Consider the following 22,304-nt stretch of genomic DNA (forward strand, 5'->3'; position numbering starts at 1 on the left):
GTCCTTCCAGTGAGCACTCAGGGCTGATTTCCTTAAGAATGGATTGGTTTGATCTTCTTGCAGTCCATGGGACTCTCAAGAGTCTCCTCCAGCACCAGAATTCAAAAGCATCCATTCTTCGGCGATCAGCCTTCTTTATGGTCCAGCTCTCACTTCCATACATCACTACTGGGAAAACCAGAGCTTTTACTATGATAGGTCCAGCCAAATATACATGGCACAGAGGGGGGGGGAAACTCTCTCTCTTTTTTAAAATAATATTTTTATTAAGACTTTTACATAGAAAAAAAGGAAAGAAAAATACAAAAATACAAAAAGAAAAAGAAAAACAGATAAAAACAATTCCATTTTCATAATATTCCTTGCATTTGCTTATTTCCCAGACTTCCCCACACCTCCCCTCACTGTATTCCAGTTCAAATGTTTAATCAGCAAATCCCTTCCCTCTATCTTATCTTAATCGTTATCTTAATATCTTAATGTATCAGACCTTTAGTTTTGCATCTTTTAACCTTCAAATTTTCCATACTCCTTCACCGCATTATTACTAATAACCTTTTAAGCTCCATCCGATGTCATTCTAACATTCATTAATTTTATAATATTTCTGTAAATAATCTTTAAATTTCTTCCAATCTTCTTCCACCGTCTCTCTCCACTCTCTCCATGCATTTTTTTTTAAAAAAAACCTCACTCCTATTACTCACATTTTCTCTAAACTGAAAATCTCCAACTTTATAAGCTCTCCTCCCAGAAAAGCTGCTCCAGCCCCTTGATCATTTCTCTCGCCCTCTTCCTGAACCTTTTCAGACTTGATATAAAGATGGCCTTTTGCAAGGAGAAGAATCATAGAACTGTAGAGTTGGAAGGGACCTCAAGGTCATCAGGCCCGCCCCCTGCAATGCAAAACCTCTTTCATGAAATATCCGTGTTGAGGGTGAGAAGGCTGGGCAAAACTGAGATTGCTTGAACCTTAAGAAGCTGTTTGTCTGAAGACGGCCCATTAAACGGGTTTCTTTATTGCAGAACAAACTGTTCTGTGGAAGTAATAATAACCCTGGCCAGGAGCTCTTCTTAAGGGAGATGGATCTTGTGATGGATGGAAGAAAACAATTCAGAGATAGGCAGAGAGACAAAATCTGGGAAGGCCAGAGAAATGTGTGTCCAGGGAAGACTGTCAGCTGTCAGCTGAATGATGGAGCAGAAGGACGGGGCTGGGGGAAGCTTTCTCAGAGCTAGGAAACAGGCACTGCCCTTCATCTGGTACGTAGGCTGAGACCCTATCTGCCCGCAGACTGCCTCACCAGAGTGGTGCATGCTCTAGTTATCTCCCGCTTGGACTACTGCAATGCGCTCTACGTGGGGCTATCTTTGAAGGTGACCCGGAAACTGCAACTAATCCAGAATGCAGCAGCCAGACTGGTGACTGGGAGCAGCCGCCGAGACCATATAACACCGGTCTTGAAAGACCTACATTGGCTCCCAGTACGTTTTCGAGCACAATTCAAAGTGTTGGTGCTGACCTTTAAAGCCCTAACCGGCCTCGGTCCAGTATACCTGAAGGAGCGTCTCCACCCCCATCGTTCAGCCCGGGCACTGAGGTCCAGTGCCGAGGGCCTCGCTGTGAGAAGCCAAGTTACAGGGAACCAGGCAGAGGGCCTTCTCGGTAGTGGCGCCCTCCCTGTGGAATGCCCTCCCACCAGATGTCAAAGAGAACAACAACGACCAGACTTTTAGAAGACATCTGAAGGCAGCCCTGTTTAGGGAAGCTTTTAATGTTTGATGTATCACAGTATTTTAATACTCTTTTGGAAGCCGCCCAGAGTGGCTGGGGAAACCCAGCCAGATGGGCGGGGTATAAATAATAAATTATTATTATTATTATTATTATTATTATTATTATTATTATTATTATTAATGGCTGCTCCTATAATGCCAAAAGTGTTCTCTCCACACACACCCAAAAATATCAGGTCATAACTATAAGGGATACGCAGTATGGTCAGCCTGGATAGCTCAGTTGGTTAGAGCATGGTGCTGATAACGCCAAGGTTGCAGGTTTGATCCCTGAATGGGACAGCTGAATCTTCCTGCACTGCAGGGGTTGGACTAGATTGATCCTCAGTGTCCCTTCCAAATCTATGAGTCTATAGTCCAGGCACGTCCAACAGGTAGATCGTGATCTACTGGTAGATCGTGATCTACTGGTAGATCGTGGGGTGTTCCTGGTAGATCTCTGGCCCCTCAGTGATCTACTCCCCGCAAAAAAGCTCTATAACTTTGGCTTCCCCAAGAAAGCTCAAGAATTTTGCCTTTCCTAAAACAGCTCAACAACTTTGGTTTCCTAAAAAAAAGCTCACCAACTTTTTTCCCTAGCAAAAAGTGGGCCATCACATTAAGTTCCACTATCGGACTGGGGATTCAGAACCCTCAACTCTGTGTTTTATATAATCAACTTTTGATTATGTTCTTTGTATATTGATATTGCAATGCTCCTTCAGTTCCATTCATTCATTTGCTCCCTAAAAAAAAGCTCAACCACTTTGGCTTCCCCCAAAAAACTCAACAAGAAGTTTCATCCATGCAACGACAAGGGGTAGATCACTGCCAGGGTTTTTTACACTGTGAGTAGATCTCGGTCTATTGGGAGTTGGATGTCCCTGCTATAGTCTATGAAGCTGAATGCTGGAAGATTCAGGACAGAGAAAATAAAGTCCTTCTTTATGCCGCATATAGTTGAACTATGGAACTCCTTCCCACAGGAGGCCACTAACTTACATGGTTTTTTAAAAAAATGATTAGACAAATTTGTGGAGGAAGGGCCTATTGATTGCTATTATCCATAACGTGGGACAAGGGATGGTTATTCACTGTTCCAGACAAGACACTCTACACATGGCCCCAAGCTCTATCTTCCTGATAAGAAAGTATAAGGCAGCTTTCTGCATTCTAGGACTGGTTTGGGGGCTACAGCACTTTGCCTACACCCTGCAGAAACATTAGCTTTTGCAAAGGCTGAAAACAACCACAAACCTTAAACCATGCCTCCCGCTAGCAGAGATGATATAATGTATGCTCTTCAAAGTTCTGTACATTCAGAGGCACAAAGCCTTTAGAAGTCTCACTGTGGGATCTGCGCTGCGCCGATGCTCTAAATCACGTTTTATTATTACTGTTTTTACAAAAGGCAGGCGGTGATCCTGAATATTAAGAGGCCTATTAGCAAGGAAAAGTTGTCACACTATAAGCATTTGTTTATCCAGAAAGGAATGTGTGAAATCCCCTGGGAGTTTGATAAAGGACTCGCTGGCGCATTGTGGTTTTTGTTCCCATAAAATCTCTTCCCTGTCGCTCTCTGCTTCTGGACTTTGGGCAGAACAGCTTCAGATGCAGGCATTTAAAGAAATAGTTTACGTTACCTTACATTGGCCCTCCCTTTATAAATCTATCGTTTAACAGAAAGGTTGTAGGTTAAAATGGTGGCGAGAGTGGACACAGCATTGGGCAGGGTGGCACAGACAGAGCACTGGGCAGGGAACGGGGCAAGGACCATAGTTCATGGCCGGGGACAGGAAGCAGAATGAAGAAGCTGGGCTATTTTCAACCTTGAAGAAGAAGGATATTGACAAGCTGGAATGTGTGCAGAGGAGGGCGACCGAAATGATCACAGGTCTGGAAACCAAGTCTAAAGAGGAACTGTTTAGCTTGCAGAAGAGAAGACTAAAAGGAGCTTTGACAGCCATCTTCAAATATCCGCTCTGCTGCCACATGGAAGATGGAGCGAGCTTGTTTTCTGCTGCTCCAGAAGGTAGGACTCAAAGTAACGGATTCAAAAGACAAGGATATTCCGAATGAATCTCAGGAAGGACTAAACTGCTGAGATAATGTACATGGAGCACACTGGCCATTTTAATGCATTATTTCGATGCTTGTCATCATGAGAAGGAGTCGGGAGTGTTGTTATTCATTTGGGTTGCCAAAATGAATTCTGTTTGGTTCTTCATCACCTCTTCAAAACAAGGTTCCCTGACTGGCGAGCTGCATTCCTGACATAAATATAAAAATTATACACTGCTGAATGCTGGCTGTCCAATGTTTACTATTCCTGCGAAATGTGAATACCAAAAACCAGGTCCGGTTTGTGGAGGCAGATGGGCTGTAAAAGGAGTTTTGAAATCCCATTGGCACAGCCCAGACATATTTTGAGAGAACATTCAAATTCATCAGCGTGGGTGGAGAGAGTGGTATTCAATCCCTCTGGACAGAACCTCTTCCTCCCCAACACAAAACCTAGTCCTTTATTTCCCTTCTCTGTTCTCGCTTCGCTGTGTCCAATTCCCCCAACCCGTAATTAGAAGCCGTGATATCTGGAGCACTTAAAAGTTTCGTGAGATTAATTTGACAGTCGTTTAGTGGAAGACGGATAGGGGAGCCCTCCTGTAATGGGGAAATGTCTGTAATGTCCAAAGACGGATTGCTACAATGTGCTCTCAGCAGGGCCGAGATACAGTTTCAGGAGGGCAAGACTTGCTCGCAGCGCCAAGATGAGCATTAATTGTTTTAGCTTCACGAGGAGGTGCATATTGGTAAGTAGGGAACAAAGGCAGCGATAGGCAAATTCCGCTCCCCCCCCCCAGCCAAAACAAGGTGGGTCCCATCCATCTCGGACGGCGTTCCATTTTGCAAACCATCCGGCCCGGCCTTAATGATTCGGGGAAACAGCCGATTGCAGATTGAACGAGCAAATCTTTAATTTATTTAGCCCAACAGATGGAGGGGACGGGATTGTGACTGGCAGATCCCAAATCTCCCCGGGCGCAGAAAGCTGCAGGCAGACTGGCAGCGACGTTTGTCGGGGGTTATTTAAACGAAGCAATCTGGTGACATAGGTGATGATTAACACCCAGAGGCACCTCCAGCTGCAGGGAGAACGCCGCCCCCAAGACACAGGCACCACGGGCCATGCGATATCGGCCCCCCAAGCCCCAAGGGCGACTTGGTGCGTGCTGGGTCAAAAAATATTAATTTCACATATACGCTCATGGAGTCTGAACCAGGGGAGATGGAGCAGGAGAGAGACCCCGGGGTCACAATAGAAAGCTCTGTGTTGAACCGGTGGGTGGCAGCTGTGAAAAAAAGGGCAAATTTCTTGCTAGGGATCATTAGGAATGGAATTGAAAATAAAACTGCTGACATAATTCCTCAAGCCGTCAAGGACTGCTGCTTTCCGCATGAGCCTTCCTGGACCCTGAGATCATCATCTCATCTCATCTTCTTTGTGTGCCTTCTCCTTGAGAGGTCTGGAGGGTGGCAACAGAAATATAGCTGGCTCCCTGTTTGTAGAATGCTCTCCCCAGGGAGGTCTGCCTGGTGCCATCATCATCATCATCATTATTATTATTATTATTATTATTATGAATTTATATACTGCCCTATACCCAGAGGTCTCAGGGCGGTTTACAGAACAAAATCAAAATACAAAACCACAAAAGTTATAATCAAAATAAAAACAACTACCCAATTATACGCCTTTAGGCACCAGGCAAAAAAAGTTCCTCTCTAACCAGCCCTTTGGCTGATTGACACCTGATGCCCTTTTAAATGTGTTGGGAAGGGTGGGATTATTGGGTTACTCTTGTTTTTATTTTTAGTATGTATTTTGTGTTTTTATATTGTGTTTTTATCCTGAGACCTGTGGGTACAGGGCAGTATAGTATTCCTACTCCTAACAACAACAACAACATTATGCAAATATATGTTGTGACCACATTTGGAATATTGTGTACCGTTGTGGCCACCTCATCTCAGAAAGGATATTGTTGAGTTGGAAAAGGTTCAGAAAAGGACAATCAAAAGGATTGAGCGACTCCCCCTATGAAAAAAAAAGTTTGCAGCATCTGGGATTTTCAGTTTAGAGAAAAGAAAAGTCAGAGGCTTCCCAGGGATATCTGATGGGCTGCTTCTGGAAAAAACAGGACATTCCTCTCATCCTGTGAGTATCCTGATCCAAGAAAATGCACACACACACACACACACACTGTGCAGAGCTGATGGTCCAAGCCCGGGGGCTGGATGTGGCCCAATTGCCTTCTCAATCCGGCCTGTGGACAGTCTGGGAATCAGTGTGTTTTTACACGAGTAGAATCTGTCCTTTTATTTAAAATGCATCTCTGGGTTATTTGTGGGGCATAGGAATTGGTTCATTTCCCCCAAAAAAGTATAGACCGGCTCCCTACAAGGTCTGAGGGACAGTGGACCAGCCCCCTTCTGAAAAAGTTTGCTGACCCCTGGTCGAAACCAAAGAGCTGCCAGTATTCCCAGGGTTACAGCAAAGCAAGGGAAGTTCAGCACCTTGGAGAGGGAACCAAGTGTAGGTTTCTGTATGGCAGAGAGTAATCATAGAATCACAGAATCTTAGAGTTGGATTGGACCCCCCCCCCAAGTCATCTAGTCCAACCCCCTACAGTGAAGGAATCTCAGCTAAAGCATCCATGACAGGTGGCCACCCAAACTCTGCTTAAAAACCTCCATGTCAGGAGAGTCCACAACCTCTCGCAGGAGACTGTTCCGCTTTGAAATAGCACTTACTGTCAGAAAGTTTTTTTCCAAATGTTTAGTCGGAATCTCCTTTCTCGTATCTTGAATCCATTGTCAAAGACAATGTAAAAAAAGAATGGGAGTGCCTAAATGAATACCTCAAAAGTCAAGGTTCGAGGACAGAAATCTGGCTGAGTCTGGAATAACCTTGTGAAGTGAAAGGATAAGAAAGAGGGATTTATATCTAGATGTTAGGATAGAGATAAGGAAAACAGGAAAACAGGAAGACACAATGAGAGATAAAGGAGGTGCTGTGGGATTGGTGGAAGTCAATGTTTTGTTGCTGTTTTTATAGTGTTTATATTCTTAACTTGTAAGATATGGATTTGTTTTTTTAGTTGTTGCTTTTTTAGTTTTTCAAATGTTGGTTTTTGTATGTTGTGTATTGTTATTTTTTGATATTTTTCGTGTTGTTGTTGTGTGGAAAATACTAATAAAATTTATTTTTTAAAAAGAATCCATTTGCTCAGGGCCTTCCCTCTGGAGCAGGAGAAAAGAAGCTCATTCCATCGTTCATGTAAGAGCCTTTAAGATATTTGAAGATGGCCATCATATTTCCTCTCAGTCTCCTCTTTCCCAGGCTGAACATCCCCAGCTCCTTCAAGCGCTCCTCATAGGGGAAAGTTTTTTCCTCTCCCTCTTTCATAACACGTGAACTCGTGGATATCGATTGACGCTGATGGTCAGGAGATTCAGGACAGGCAAAGGAAGTCCTTCTTCACACAGTGCCGGTTCAAACTATGGAACTCCCTGACACAGGAGGCAGTGATGGATTGCTTTAAAAGAGGATTAGTCAAATTCATGGAGGAGAGGTCTGTCAATAGACCTTGAGCTTGTTTGGAGGTTCTAGCAGGGGAGCGCAGCTATCGTATACCCTTGACCGAAGAACAGTACACTCCTTCTATCTGGGATGGTCGTCCTCTTCCACCGAGCGCGCAGCTTCGGGAGGGACGCACATGGAGCGGTGAGGGAGGAAGGGGACACCCGCCTAGCCAGCCAGATCAGCCGAATCAACCCTGGCGATCAATGGGGTGACAGATGTCGCAGCCAGATCGCCCTCACATCACTGTCAATGGCTACTAGCCAGGATGCCTATGCTTTGCTTCCACAGCAGTTGCTGGAAACCAGAGGAGGGGAGAAGACTGGTGTTCGAATTCTGCTTAAAGGTTTCTCATAATGGGCGTCTGGTTGGCCCCTGTGAGAACAGGATGCTGGACTCAAAGGGCCATTGGCCTGATCTAGCAGGCTCTTCTTATCTTCATAAGAACCCAATGAGAACTGAGCATCTTTTACTTGGTGTTATAAGTGAGGACATTAATAGACAAGACATTAAATTGTTTTTATAGGCAACAACAGCAGCAAGAGTATTGTTGGCCCAGAAATGGAAGCAAGAAGAAATTCCGACGAAAGAAGAATGGCAGACGAAGTTAATGGACTGCGCAGAATTGCATAAGATGACAGGAAGGATTCGAAACCTGCGGGACCAGAGATTGGAATAAATATGTGAACTATTTGAAGAGCAATTGTAATCAACAAATTACACTAATAGGACTACAAGAAGTTTTGTAAGGAGGAATATATGAAATATTGCGAAGAAGGTAAAGAAGAGAGACATTAGTTAATTAAAAGTAATAGTGAAAGTAAGAAATATAAATTAAGTGGAAAAGATTAGAAAATTTTCAGATGTGATTGATGGAAGTAAAAAAAACTGTATAAGATATAAAAGTATGTTTTATAATGTTGGAAATGATATGTTAAAAAATCAATAAATATATAATGATGATGATGATAGAACTGAGCATCTTCAGCAGCCGCAGAGTGCTGAGTGACTTTTGCAGGGCCTATGGGAACGGAATGGAGTCTTGCGCAAGAGGACATGGCTGGCCAGAATAGTGAACAAGAAAACGCCCCCCCCTGCAAGATCTGGTTGCTGCTCCTGCTGGTTTTCCAAATTTGGCCAGAAGCCAAGGAATTCTGCCAGCCCAACACCTGTCCAGACCACCCTACAGGGCTCAGCTGACCCAGGGGGCCTCCCAGCATGATAAAGTCAGCCTGAGGGTCGGAGTGCAGCCAGCCACATTGCCTTGGCATGAGCCATTCCTGGGTCTCCCTCCTGAGGAAGCAGGGAACCTCTCTCCTGACCGGAACCCGGGCTTCACTTTATTTTTGTTAATAAACTCTCCTTCGACCTTCCTTCCTCCCACTGAGAAACTTAGTCAGATTGCTGAGTCAAGGCAATAAATCCAGCGCATCTCGCTCAGGAAAGAAAAATGATTACCAGGCTCTCGATAATGAGTGAAGGTTTATGGCTCCAGCCTGCAGTGCGTGCCGCTGAATGACCTCGCTTTGCTGCAGAAAATAATTCCTTTTTTCCTTTTCGCACAGGGTGGCAGGTGCGGGGGCCGGAGGGAGGGAGGGAGAGGTGGAGGGAAAATCACAGTCAGCAAGGCTCAGACCTGGGAGGATTTTTTGGGGGGTGGGGACCTCCTCAAACATATTTCCTAGGCTGACTTCAGTGGCAAGAACGTAAATTTCGATTCTCCAAGTTCTTTTATTTCTTCCTTTTAAAAAGAATTTGTGGATTCTCATGAATTGGGGGGGGGGGAGGAGAGGTTTGAGAGAATGGAGTGCTTTGAAATGACTGCTTTCAAACCTGTCAGCAAGACTCCACCCCAAAAAAATTGAGGATGGAGGTGCCAACATTTTAATTTTCTAAAGTTTGGGTTTGTGCCTGTTTTCATTCCTGGCATTTGCAGGGCACCTGAGACAGGATGTTCAATTTTAATCAAATGTGTTGCCCAGCTGGCCAGCTAGTGATCCTAGAATCATAGCGTGGTAGAGTCGGAAGGGACCTTGTGGGTCATCTAGTCTAAGAACATCAGAGCCCGGCAGATGAGTCAGAACACAGGCTGCTTTAATTCAGCATCCCGATGCCAGACGCCTACCAGGAGCCGGCAAGCAGGTCCTGAGAAAAGCAGGTGTCTCCTCGCTGGTGATTGCAAACAACTGACATTTGCTTGTCTCGTTTTAATAAAGACATAGGAAGAGACTGCTGGGTCAGGCCAATAGCTCAGCTGGTGTGGGAAACCTGCAAGCAGGATTCGAACACAGGAGCCCTCTCAACACCTGCAGTTTCTGTCCATTAAACTTTAATTAGTTTAATGTTAAGTAAACGTCCAGTGCGCTTCCAACGCCATAAATCTTATCTCAGCAGAGAATTTTGTGCAGCGGTTAAAGAAGGCAGGAGAGTCAGTACCTTTCAATGAAGAATCCTGGAGCAAGCACTTTGGAACTCAGGAAAAAAACTTTATTTACAAAAGAAAAAACCCTGGCGATAAAGCACACATGCTTTTATCTCCGGCATAAAGAAAACTTTACTCTAAACTTAACTCATATCAGCAAACACGCCCATGGCCACAAACTGAGTCTGCGAGTCAGGTCAAAAAGAGGCAGGGGCGGAGGAGGAGAGAACACACGGGTGAACTGACTATTTATACAAACGAACTCACATTCCTGGATGCTTAATGACTTCCAGCTGCTCAGTGATTAGAGCGACTTGTTACCTCTTAACCCTTTAGTACCAACAGTTTCCAGCAACGCATTCAGAAGCATTGCTGCCTCCAGATGTGGAGACAAAGCATAGTCATCCTGGCTAGTGGGCCTCTTCTCCATTTCTCTCATCCTCTTTTGAAGTCATCCCTGCCTTCTGTGGGAAGGAGTTCTGTGGTGTGCTGGCCCCGGGGGTAACCCATGAAAGGCGGTCCAGGACCGGTTAGGAATCCGAAGGTTCCGCTAAGAGTCAGTCCGACAGGGCCAAGGCAGGACATGAGGCAGGAAACCAGGCAAGGACAGGCACAGGATCACAGGCAGGTTCTGCCAACAGCAACATTGCTCCCACAACCTGGGGCGGGGTCTGACAGCCTTTTATCTCTGTCGGGGTAACTGCCAGTCCTGATCCCCTGGCGACTCACCTCCCTGTCTCGCCCGGAGGCAAGCCCTCCTCCTGCAAGTACTCAGGTCTCTCCTTCTCTCAGACCTGAGTTGTTGTTGTTGTTGTTGTTGTTGTTATGTGACAATGAAAATATCTACTGGGGCTCTTCAGAATGGATGGATCCTGAGATTTAAGAGATCGATCCTGGTGTGCTCTAATTCCAAAGGATGAGCTCTGCGACGGAGTTGCAGTCCTTTGCTGTGAAAGACTGCCGTTCCCTCTTGAGTGGGCCGTCGGGGACAAACTGTGGATGTGTATTTTCAGATAGATATTTCAGTGTGGATTTGTGCACAGATTTTTAAAAATAAAAAGGGGAAGATCAACACAGAGATGGGTGGCCATCTGTCAGCAGGGGTGTTGAGTCCCCATTTTGCTGCCTGAGGCGAAATGGAAAAATGTCACCCTACCACCGAAGCCTCCTTTGCGCGGGTTGAGCAGCAGCACCTGCAACGAGGGGGCAATGATGGGCAGTTTCCGGTGAGATCTGGCAAGATCTCGTGGAGTGTGTGAGATCTCATGAGATTTGGGCAAATCTCCCGAGATCTCTCCAGAAGCAATTGCCAACACTGCTTTTCCACCAGCAATGGAGCTCCTGTAAGACTGCAAGAGATCCTCTGTGGGAGGATCTGCCAAGTCACAGATTGCAAAGGGGCTAAATAGTCATAGACAGGGGACTCCATGAGTATACTCAGGTATACAGGACTCGGTCCTGTATACCTGAAGGAGCATCTCCACCCCCATCGTTCATTGAGATCCAGCGCTGAGGGCCTTCTGGTGGTTCCCTCGCTGCGAGAAGCCAAGTTCCAGGGAACCAGGCAGAGGGCCTTCTCGGTGGTGGCACCCGCCCTGTGGAACGCCCTCCCATCAGATGTGAAGGAAATAAGGAGCTATCTTATCTTTAAAAGACATCTGAAGGCAGCCCTGTTTAGGGAAGTTCTTAATATTTAATGCTGTATTGTTTTTAACACTCGATTGGGAGCCGTCCAGAGTGGCTGAGGAAACTCAGCCAGATGGGCGGGGTATAAATAATAAATTATTATTGTTGTTGTTATTGTTATTATTATTTTATATCCTCTAAACATTTGTGGCAGGAAGGGGAACAATAGAAACTTAATCTCTACTTCTTCCCAACGCGGACACTCCTCCTCGTACCTGTGATGGGGGAAGAACTATCTTTCCTCTCCTCCGGAGAGCAATCTACATATTGAACTGAACTATAGATATTTGTGGGACGTGAGTGGCGCTGTGGTGTGAACCACCGAGCCACTTGGGCTTGCTGATCAGAAGGTTGGTGGTTTGAATCCCCGCAACGGGGTGAGTTCCTGTTGCTCTGTCCCAGCTCCTGCCAACCTAGCAGTTCAAAAGCATGTCAAAGTGCAAGCATGTCAAAGTGCAAGCATGTCAAAGTGCAAATAGGTACTGCTCCAGTGGGAAGGTAAACGGCGTTTCCATGTGCTGCTCTGGTTCGCCAGAAGTGGCTTAGTCATGCTGGCCACAAACCCAGAAGCTGTACGCCGGCTCCCTCGGCCAGTAAAGCAAGATGAGCGCCGCAACCCCAGAGTCGTTCGCGACTGGGCTTAACTGTCAGGGGTCCCTTTACCTTTTATAGATATTTAAGGATGATTGCCTGTCTGATTTTCATTGCTGTGTCTGTTGAGTCCTTTTGATGTGAGTAAACCTCATATTTTCTGGTTCACCTAAGATTCTAAGTGTGGTTTCTTTATTAGGAGGGAAGCATAAAAGGGAAAAAGGGATGCGGGTGGCGCTGTGGGTTAAACCACAGAGCCTAGGAATTGCTGGTCAGAAGGTTGGCAGTTCGAATCCCTGTGATGGGGTGAGCTCCCGTTGCTCGGCCCCTGCTACTGCCCACCTAGCAGTTTGAAAGCACGTCAAAGTGCAAGTAGATCAATAGGTACCGCTCCGGCGGGAAGGTAAACGGTGTTTCCGTGCGCTGCTCTGGTTTGCCAGAAGCAGCTTAGTCCTGCTGGCCACATGACCAGGAAGCTGTACACCAGCTCCCTCGGCCAGTAAAGCGAGATGAGCGCTGCAACCCCAGAGTCGGCCACAACTGGACCTAATGGTCAGGGGTCCCTTTACCTTTACCTTTATAAAAGGGGAAAGTTAATCCAAGTCTGCCTAAAGTTTCCTTGGATATAATAATTGCTCTAGAAGATTATGCAAAATTTGTCCTAACAGCCTCCAGAGATAAGCTGTGCATGGATGGTGGTGCTGAACTCTGCTGAAGTAGATATTTGCATTGTCACATAATAATAATAATAATAATAATAATAATAATAATAATAATAATAATTTATTTGTACCCCGCCCATCTGGCTGGGTTTCCCCTGCCACTCTGGGCGGCTTCCAACAAAGATGAAAAATACACTAAAATATCACATATTAAAAACTTCCCTGAATAGGGCTGCCTTCAGATGTCTTCTGAATGTCAGGTCGTTGTTTATCGCTTTGACATCTGATGGGAGGGTGTTCCACAGGGCGGGCGCCACATAAGTGAGGAAGGACAATTACTAAATAAAATATCCTCTCCTACTCATCTAAATCCATCCAACTATCTCTACAGCAGCAGTTCTCAACCTGTGGGTCCCCAGATGTTGTTCGACTACAACTCCCATCATCCCTGAGCTCTGGCCTTGCTAGCTAGAGGTGATGGGAGTTGTAGTTCCACAACATCTGGGGACCCACAGGTTGAGAAAGGCTGCTCTACAGGTTCGACATGGGTGGGCCAGCCCTGCCAGTCCTGGGTGCTTTAGCTGAGATTCCTGTGTTGCAGGCTTTTGGAGAAGATGACCCCTGAGTCCTTTCCAACTCCACGATTCTATGATTCTACCAAATGGGATGAAACGGGCTCACAAGTGAAGACGTAGAGAAATGGCGCAGCCGGGAAAGGACAGTTCTGCTGCAGCCTGACTCTCTGATTGGGGGAGTCCTTCAAGCAGGGCTGTTTATCATCTTGCCAGCATGTGTTGGTTCCTGGGTGGGGGATCTTCTCTATGGGAAGATCAGGGAGGAGAGCTAAATCTCATGCTGTGGGCTCATCTTGACGAGCGCGTAGTGAACCGGAATGACATTTGCCAATTGGAAATCCCTGTGGCAAGTTACGCAACCGAATTATCCGTCCATATGGCAGACAGAGGAGTCCACAGTTAATTGATTTAATCTAATCATATGCAGCCAGTCGCTAGTTGTACTCAAATGCACACATACGCAGCCCAAACAGCCGCCCCCACCAAGGGGCACCTTAACGGGAGCCAAGGAGCCCAGCACATCATGTTCCCTTGCTTCGCAATGACATGCGCTGCATCGTGAAAAGCTGCTGCAAATCGTCAGGGTGCATTAGGGAGTACAAATGAGGAAAGTGTCCACTTTTAATTTCATTAGAATTAGCATGTAATCAGTGAGAATGGAAAGGATTTTAAAAGGCAGCCCTTCTCTCTCTTGTAGATCTGAAGTGAGTATTTCTTGAGCGTTTCTAATCTCTGTTAATGTTGGCAGCGGACAAGGAAAGCTGGCATTTCCCAGTGCTTTTATTGTTTCGCTCTTTGTAAAAATTACTTGTTATAGTATCATGGGGGTGGAAGGGGCCCAAGTATTCCAAACAGATGACCTTCCATTTTTGTTCCTTAAATTCTCCCCAAATGCACTATGAAAGCCTGTATTCCTGGGCATATGCCGCAACTCAAAACAGTATCCATCTGAAAAACTCATTCTTATTAAGTGATCCACAAGTTTCCACAAACCTTTGCAACTAGTCTTTGGTTTTTCTGAAGAATTTGTGAACAAAATGAAGATTCCACAAAGGCATCTCTGTGCTCCCCCCCCCCCAGCCTTAATTTGTGAGTCAATTTTTCCATAAGGGCAATACCCCACCCTCCTTGTACCAGGCATTCAAGTCTGCACCTTTTTAAGTCCTTCCAGAATGCATCTACAGTGGTACCTCAGGTTACACACGCTTCAGGTTACATACACTTCAGGTTACAGACTCTGCTAACCCTGAAATAGTGCTTCAGGTTAAGAACTTTGCTTCAGGATGAGAACAAAAATCGTGCTCCGGCGGCGCAGCGGCAGCTGGAGGCCCCATTAGCTAAAGTGGTGCTTCAGGTTAAGTACAGTTTCAGGTTAAGTACAGACCTCCGGAACGAATTAAGTACTTAACCCGAGGTACCACTGTATAACCCTACATGCTGCCATTGAGAGAAATACTATTGGTGTTTTTTCCCCATCAATTCCTGGTTTATTAAGACCATCCAAATACAAATTCAGTAATGCAAGGTCTGAAGTCTTTGTGACATGCTGATGTGTAATCCTGCTTATTTCATTAAATGTTGTTGTTGTTGTTGTTGTTGTTAGTCATTAAATACTTGTTCCCCCCCAAAATTGCCACCTTTGGGCACATCCATCACAAGGGCTTAGAGCTGCCTTCCCCCAGTGCTCTTAATGGGAAAAATAAATTATCTAAGGCCATATAACAGGGACAGTGTTAAGAGGTCCCCAGGGGTGTTGAAACCCTAGCCGTTTCTCCTGGGGTCCCCAGATATCTTATCCCCTCCCTCCTTTTCCTGAAACTTATTTTTTAAAAAACAAACCTTTGTTTACAGGACCTCCAAGAGCTGTGCTGGCAAGACTTTGCCCACCCACCTTAATTTGCAAAGAGGCCTGAATCTGTCTATTCAATATTGGCATATGCCAATATTTCACAAGTGTTTGTGATGGGGCTATGCTTTCTAAGGGCCAAGGAATCTCCTTGATGCTCACCTATTCTGCTGGGAGGTCTTACGCTCAGTGCTGTTTTTTCTAGAAAAAGAGGGGCTGGAACTTACCATGAACACCTCCCTCATTCTCTTAGAATGGCAGTGGAGCCCACCTGAGAGGTGCCGGAACCGAGCAAGAATACTTATTGCGCAGTATTGGAAGACACAAGAACTACCCACTCTGGAAGAATGGCAGATGAAGGTGATGGACTACATGCAATTGGCAAAAATGACTGGCAGAATCAGAGACCAGGGAGAAGAGATGGTGGAAGAAGATTGGAAGAAATTTAAAGACTATTTACAGAAATTAATGAATGTTAGAATGACATCGGATTGAGGTTAAAAGGTTTTTAGCAACAAAGTGGTGAAGGAATATGGAAAATTTGAAGGTTAAAAGGTGTAAAATTAAAAGGTTTAACATATTAAGATACTAAGAAAGGATTAGGATACATTAAGGTATTAAGATAAAGATTAAGTGAAGACAGAGGAAAGGGATTTGCTGATTAAATATTTGAATTGGAATACAGTGAGGGGAGGTGTGGGGAAGTCTGGGAAATAAGTAAATGCGAGGAATATAATGAAAATAGAATTGTTTTTATTTGTTTTTTCTGTGTTGTTGTTTTTGTCTTTTTGTCTTTTTGTATTTTTGTATTTTGCTTTTGTTTTTCCTTTTATGTAAAAACCTAAATAAAAAATATTATATATAAAAAAAGAGAGGTGCTGGAACCGAGTTCCGGTGAGCTCCAGCTGAACAAAAAGCCCTGCTTACACTAAGCCAGGCTACTGGTCCATGAAGGCCAATACTGCCTCGCCTAACTGGTAACCACATTCCAGGGTCTCAGACGGAGTGAGGGTCTTGCCGTCCCCTGCTCCCTGAAATCCTTTTAAATGGATGGAGAGAGCCAGCAGTGCTGCAGCAGAGCAGGGACGAAGTGGAGCCTCCGGTTTTGCATTGTTCAACTGTGGAACTCTCTGCCACAGGAGGCAGGGGTGGCCACCAACTTGGATGGTTTTAGAGGGGGACTTGACAAATTCGTAGAAGAGGAGTGGGATAGTGATGGCTACTAGCGAGGGTGGCTAGGCTCTGCCTCCATGGGTTGCTGGGGGGGGGGTTCTCTCTCATTGGGGCTCGAAGGAAAGAGGCCCTCAAAATTAAGGCTTCTTGGTTGTATGTGCATGAATCATAGAATCATAGAATCATAGTTGGAATAGACCACAAGGGTCATCGAGTCCAACCCCCTGCCAAGCAGGAAACACCATCAGAGCACTCCTGACATATGGTTGTCAAGCCTCTGCTTAAAGACCTCCAAAGAAGGAGACTCCACCACACTCCTTGGCAGCAAATTCCACTGTCGAACAGCTCTTACTGTCAGGAAGTTCTTCCTAATGTTTAGGTGGAATCTTCTTTCTTGTAATTTGGATCCATTGCTCCGTGTCCGCTTCTCTGGAGCAGCAGAAAACTACCTTTCTCCCTCCTCTAGGTGACATCCTTTTATATATTGGAACATGGCTATCATATCACCCCTTAACCTCCTCTTCTCCAGGCTAAACATGCCCAGCTCCCTTAGCCGTTCCTCATAAGGCATCGTTTCCAGGCCTTTGACCATTTTGGTTGCCCTCCTCTGGACACGTTCCAGTTTGTCAGTGTCCTTCTTGAACTGTGGTGCCCAGAACTGGACACAGTACTCCAGGTGAGGTCTGACCAGAGCAGAATACAGTGGCACTATAACTTCCCTTGATCTAGACGCTATACTCCTATTGATGCAGCCCAGAATTGCATTGGCTTTTTTAGCTGCCGCGTCACACTGTTGGCTCATGTCAAGTTTGTGGTCAACCAAGACTCCTAGATCCTTTTCACATGTACTGCTCTCAAGCCAGGTGTCACCCATCTTGTATTTGTGCCTCTCATTTTTTGAGAACTTGCAGTATTGCAAGCCGGCCGGTTCAGACCTGGACCCCAAGAACAGACGGCACCTTTGCTCCCCCCCCGTTCTAATTAAAGCATCCCGCTCCAGCTTCATGAATTATGTATCTTCCGCTGCCGCTCGGCTTTCCTCCCGATTAATTTCTGCTTTCCCTATAAAGATTAAGGTGCTGAAGTGCCAGGAGGGTTTGATAAGTGCAAACGCCTGGCCTTTTGGAGCCATTGTTCAGCTGTTGTTCTCGGTTCGCTTCCAGGGTGAAATGTAAATACAAAGCAAAAGAAACAGGAGGGGTGGCGTATCCCCCCCCCTTCCTACTTTTGCAAAATCTCAAATTGCGCTTGACTCTCCACCTTTAGCACAAAAATAGCTCTGCTAGATTGGAGCCGAGGTACGGTTCTGCCAGAGCCAGCCGCTGTGGTGTGGGGAAAGCAGTTTGAGAAAATGTTTCCTCCTCCCTCACAGCGCCAGAATTTGGTACTAACTTCAATCGCTTCTGCAAAGAATTAGACAAATTATTGGCCCAACGCTACATAGAACCTCCCTATTCATGGCAGTATATCTCCAGATAGCAATAACAGGATGAAGTTGCTTCAAGGGAGCCAGTGTGGTGTAGTGGTTAAGAGCGGTAGACTCGTAATCTGGTGAACCGGGTTTGCTTCCCTGCTCCTCCACATGCAGCTGCTGGGTGACCTTGGGCCAGTCACGCTTCTCTGAAGTCTCTCAGCCTCACTCACCTCACAGAGTGTTTGTTGTGGGGGAGGAAGGGAAAGGAGATTGTGAGCCGCTTTGAGACTCCTTTGGGTGGTGATAAAGCGGGATATCAAATCCAAACTCCTCCTCCTTCTCCTTCTCCTTCTCCTTCTCCTTCTCCTTCTCCTTCTCCTTCTCCTTCTCCTCCTCCTCCTCCTCCTCCTCCTCCTCCTCCTCCTTCTCCTTCTTCTCAGTGGTGTAACCTGGGGAGCACAAGGGTGGCTGTCCTGGGTGCAAAATTGTTAGGAGTGCAAAATTTCAACACCTGGTGCTACCTCAGCACAGCTGAGCACTTCCGTTTCTTCTCTGTTCAAAATGGCTTCTTGATGTCAACCAGGAAGTGACCTCTCCAGAGAGCAGAACAACTCTTCTTTTCTTATCTCTGTGGCTGTGACCCCCTTGGTGTCATGGATGCTCTTAGGCAGTTGAATGCGCATGTGTACTGCGTCCGTTTCCTGCCCTCTCCCCACTGCCCCGGGCACTGGCAACCCCTTGCTACACCACTGATTCAACTAAGTCTTGCTTTATGAGCTTCTCTGTGGTATCTGAAAGACAGAAAGGACTTCTTAACACAGCGCATTGTTAGACTATGGAACTCACTCCCACAGGAGTGACGGCTATGGATGGCTACTAGCCAGGCTGGTTGTGCCACAGTTGGAGGCAGCAATGCTTCTGAATACCAGATTCTGGAAACTGCAGGAAGGGAGAGCAGCTGTTCCTAAGCTCTCCTCTGGCTTGCCTTTGCTGGAGAGAGAACGCAGGGTCCGATATACCCCTTGCATGCATTTCCCAGAGAGGCCGTTCTTTGTCCTGATGTGATCAGAGCTGTACCAAAGGACAAACTTGCAGCCGGTAAGGTAAGCTTGCTATTGGTTCGCCTGATGGTGGGAGAGACAGCGCTCATTAGCACCCCAAAGTGAGGTGTGATATTGTCGTCAGCACCCTGCCGCGTTGCTTACCTTAATTACTGCGAAGAGAAATTGACAATGGCAAGTTATTGAGAAGACGCGGGTTTCTAGACCTCAGGGCTCTCTCCCCACTGCGGGAACCCAATCAAGAGGCGTGAATACCTTGCAGGCTCCCCGGCCGGAGTGAAGCAACTGTGTGCAACATTGTCCTCTGGTGGACAGAACTGGGTGCGCTAGGGGTGATCAAAGGCTAATCGGCACCTGGAGCAGCGTGTCGGGGGCAGGGCAAACTGCCCGGTGGGGCATGTTCATGCGCCGTACTTGCTGATGGCGCTGCTCAACAGCTGGTCGGATGGCGGTGGGATCCTCCGCTCGTGGCGGTGCGATCCGTCACCCCCTCAGAGATGGCACCCGGGGCAAACCGCCCCCACCCCCTTCCTCCACCACGGGGGTGTGTTCACCTTTGCACAAAGCAGGTGAGATGATTTGGTGATCCACAGGCATCCTTTAGTTTTGACCTGAATGTGGTTCAGGTGAAGCTGGGTTAAAAATCCCCGATTGGACCATTCATCTATATTGAAAGTGTGTCTCTCTGTGGCTGGATACACACCATACCCAAAGAAGCCTGGAAACTGTAGTTTACCACCAAAAGAGATACAATTCCCAGCACAAGGGCTTTCCCCCCCCAGGAGGAGCTTACAGGAACTCAGTTCTTGCACCTCTCAGGTGGGCACCATTGCCCTTCTAAGGGAATGAAGGAGGGGTTCATGGTGGGTTCCGGCACATACCGTATTTTTTGCTCTATAAGACTCACTTTTTCCCTCCTAAAAAGTAAGGGGAAATGTGTGTGCGTCTTATGGAGCGAATGCAGGCTGCGCAGCTATCCCAGAAGCCAGAACAGCAGGAGGGATTGCTGCTTTCACTGCACAGCGATCCCTCTTGCTGTTCTGGCTTCTGAGATTCAGAATATTTTTTTTCTTGTTTTCCTCCTCCAAAAACTAGGTGCATCTTGTGGTCCGGTGCGTCTTATAGAGTGAAAAATACGGTATTTTTCCAGAAAAATAGCACTGCAACAGCACTCTTATCAAACTACTGGGCATGGACCAAAATGCAGCAAGCTGGAAAGGGGAAGATAGAGTTCTTTGGATTCTCAGCTGAAAGAGCTGGTTTCTGGAAAAGGTATGTTTTGGAGCCTTACACCATTGTATGTAAGAACAGCAACTTAGAAGAAGAAGAGTTTGGATCTAATATCCCGCTTTATCACTACCCAAAGGAGTCTCAAAGCAGCTAACATTCTCCTTTCCCTTCCTCCCCCACAACAAACACTCTGTGAGGTGAGTGGGGCTGAGAGACTTCAGAGAAGTGTGACTGGCCCAAGGTCACCCAGCAGCTGCATGTGGAGCAGCAGGGAAGCGAACCCAGTTCACCAGATTATGAGTCCACCGCTCTTAACCACTACATCACAATGTATTTTTTATTGTATTTTGCAACATTTAAACCAAGTAACGCTTTAAAATTTTGTGTTTGTGTGTTGAGCATTTACTTCTACACAAAACACCCCCTACCCCCAGGCTTATAATCTAAAAAACGTCCCACGACACACAAGGAAAAAGGCTCAGGGAGGGAAGAGGAAAGCAAAAATCAAAACTCTGCTACAACTCCCAGCATGGCTGCGTTGCCTCAATTCAAATCTGGTGAGGTCGTAATTAGATTCAGGGGGGAATTCTTTCCAGGGCCACATCCCACCTGTGGAGCAGTATCTGGCCATACCTGGCCTAGGTAAGGTCTTCTCTGTTGGTAGAGGAAAAGGTGCTGCTTTGCCCCCCTGGAGTCCCCAGGCAGCCCCTCCAGCATAAAGCAAGGCTTCTTGTTCTCTGTGTGATGGTTTCTGGATTTGTAGGGCCCCTAGGTGTGGGGTGGGACGCGGGTGGCGCTGTGGGTTAAAGCCTCAGTGCCTAGGGCTTGCCAATTGAAAGGTCGGCGGTTCGAATCCCCGCGGCGGGGTGCGCTCCCGCTGTTCGGTCCCAGCACCTGCCAACCTAGCAGTTCGAAAGCACCCCTGGGTGCAAGTAGATAAATAGGGACCGCTTACTAGCGGGAAGGTAAACGGCGTTTCCGTGTGTGGCTCTGGCTCGCCAGAGCAGCGATGTCATGCTGGCCACGTGACCCGGAAGTGTCTTCGGACAGCGCGGGCCCTTGGCCTCTTTGAGTGAGATGGGCGCACAACCCTAGAGTCTGTCAAGACTGGCCTGTACGGGCAGGGGTACCTTTACCTTTACCTTAGGTGTGGGGTACTTAAAATGCAGTCAAACCAACAATTCATGTCTTGCTAGATAGGCACGTGATAGGAGCTGAAGCTCACAGAGTTTTCCTGTAACTTTGCTAGAGAGAACTCTGTGAGAGACACTACCAGTGTGTCCTGACCATAGCTGTCAACTTTTCCCTTTTCTTGCGAGTAATCCTATTCGGAATAAGGGAATTTCCCTTTTAAAAAGGGAACAGTTGACAGCTATGGTCCTGACAGAGGGAGTAGCTATATACAGTGGTACATCGGCTTACAGACGCTTCAGGTTACAGACTCTGCTAACCCAGAAATAGTACTTTGGGTTAAAAACTTTGCTTCAGGATGAGAACAGAAATCGTGCAGCAGCAGGACCCATTAGCTAAAGTGGTGCTTCAGGTTAGGAACAGTTTCAGGTTAAGAATGGACCTCCAGAACAAATTAACTTCTTAACCTGAGATACCACTGTATCTTCCTGCCTGCCTGGGTAGAGTCTCTTCTTCTTTCCGTCTCTCCAGCAAGCCCTCTGTACTCTTGCAGGCTGCTTCCTGCTTTGCGTTCCCTGTTTCCCCCTCATCTGGCACCAAAGGACAGAAAGGGCTCACAACATGAGTCTGACCAAACTGCAGGAGGCAGTGGAAGACAGGAGTGCCTGGCGTGCTCTGGTCCAGGGGGTCACGAAGAGTCGGAAACGACTAAACGACTAAACAACATAAATGATTTCCTTTCCCCTTGGGTTTTTTGAGTCGTAATGAAAGCTGCAGAGGGAGGCATGAAGCGCAGGGTAGGAATGTGGGAATCCCGCCATGCCCGGTTCTCCTCCTTTAGGATTTCCTCCTGCAAAATGCCTGCTCGAGCTCCAATTTAAATGCAGCTGGGTGGGGAATGTGCTCTTCCCACTGGACCTACCCCAGTTGCTGCATTGCAGACAGGTAGGCTTGGCATTGCCAGGTCAGGAGCATCCCAGAACTTGCGCAAGGCCCCAATCCCTGCTGATGTCATGGGAGGAGGCCCCTGGCGATGGAAGTTAATTGGGAGAGGGAAGCCCAGGAACACAGACCCCTCCCTCCCCCCAAAAGGGTA

The sequence above is a fragment of the Podarcis tiliguerta genome, assembly GCF_965153285.1.
Source record: "Podarcis tiliguerta genome assembly, chromosome: 4".
Taxonomy (NCBI): domain Eukaryota; kingdom Metazoa; phylum Chordata; class Lepidosauria; order Squamata; family Lacertidae; genus Podarcis; species Podarcis tiliguerta.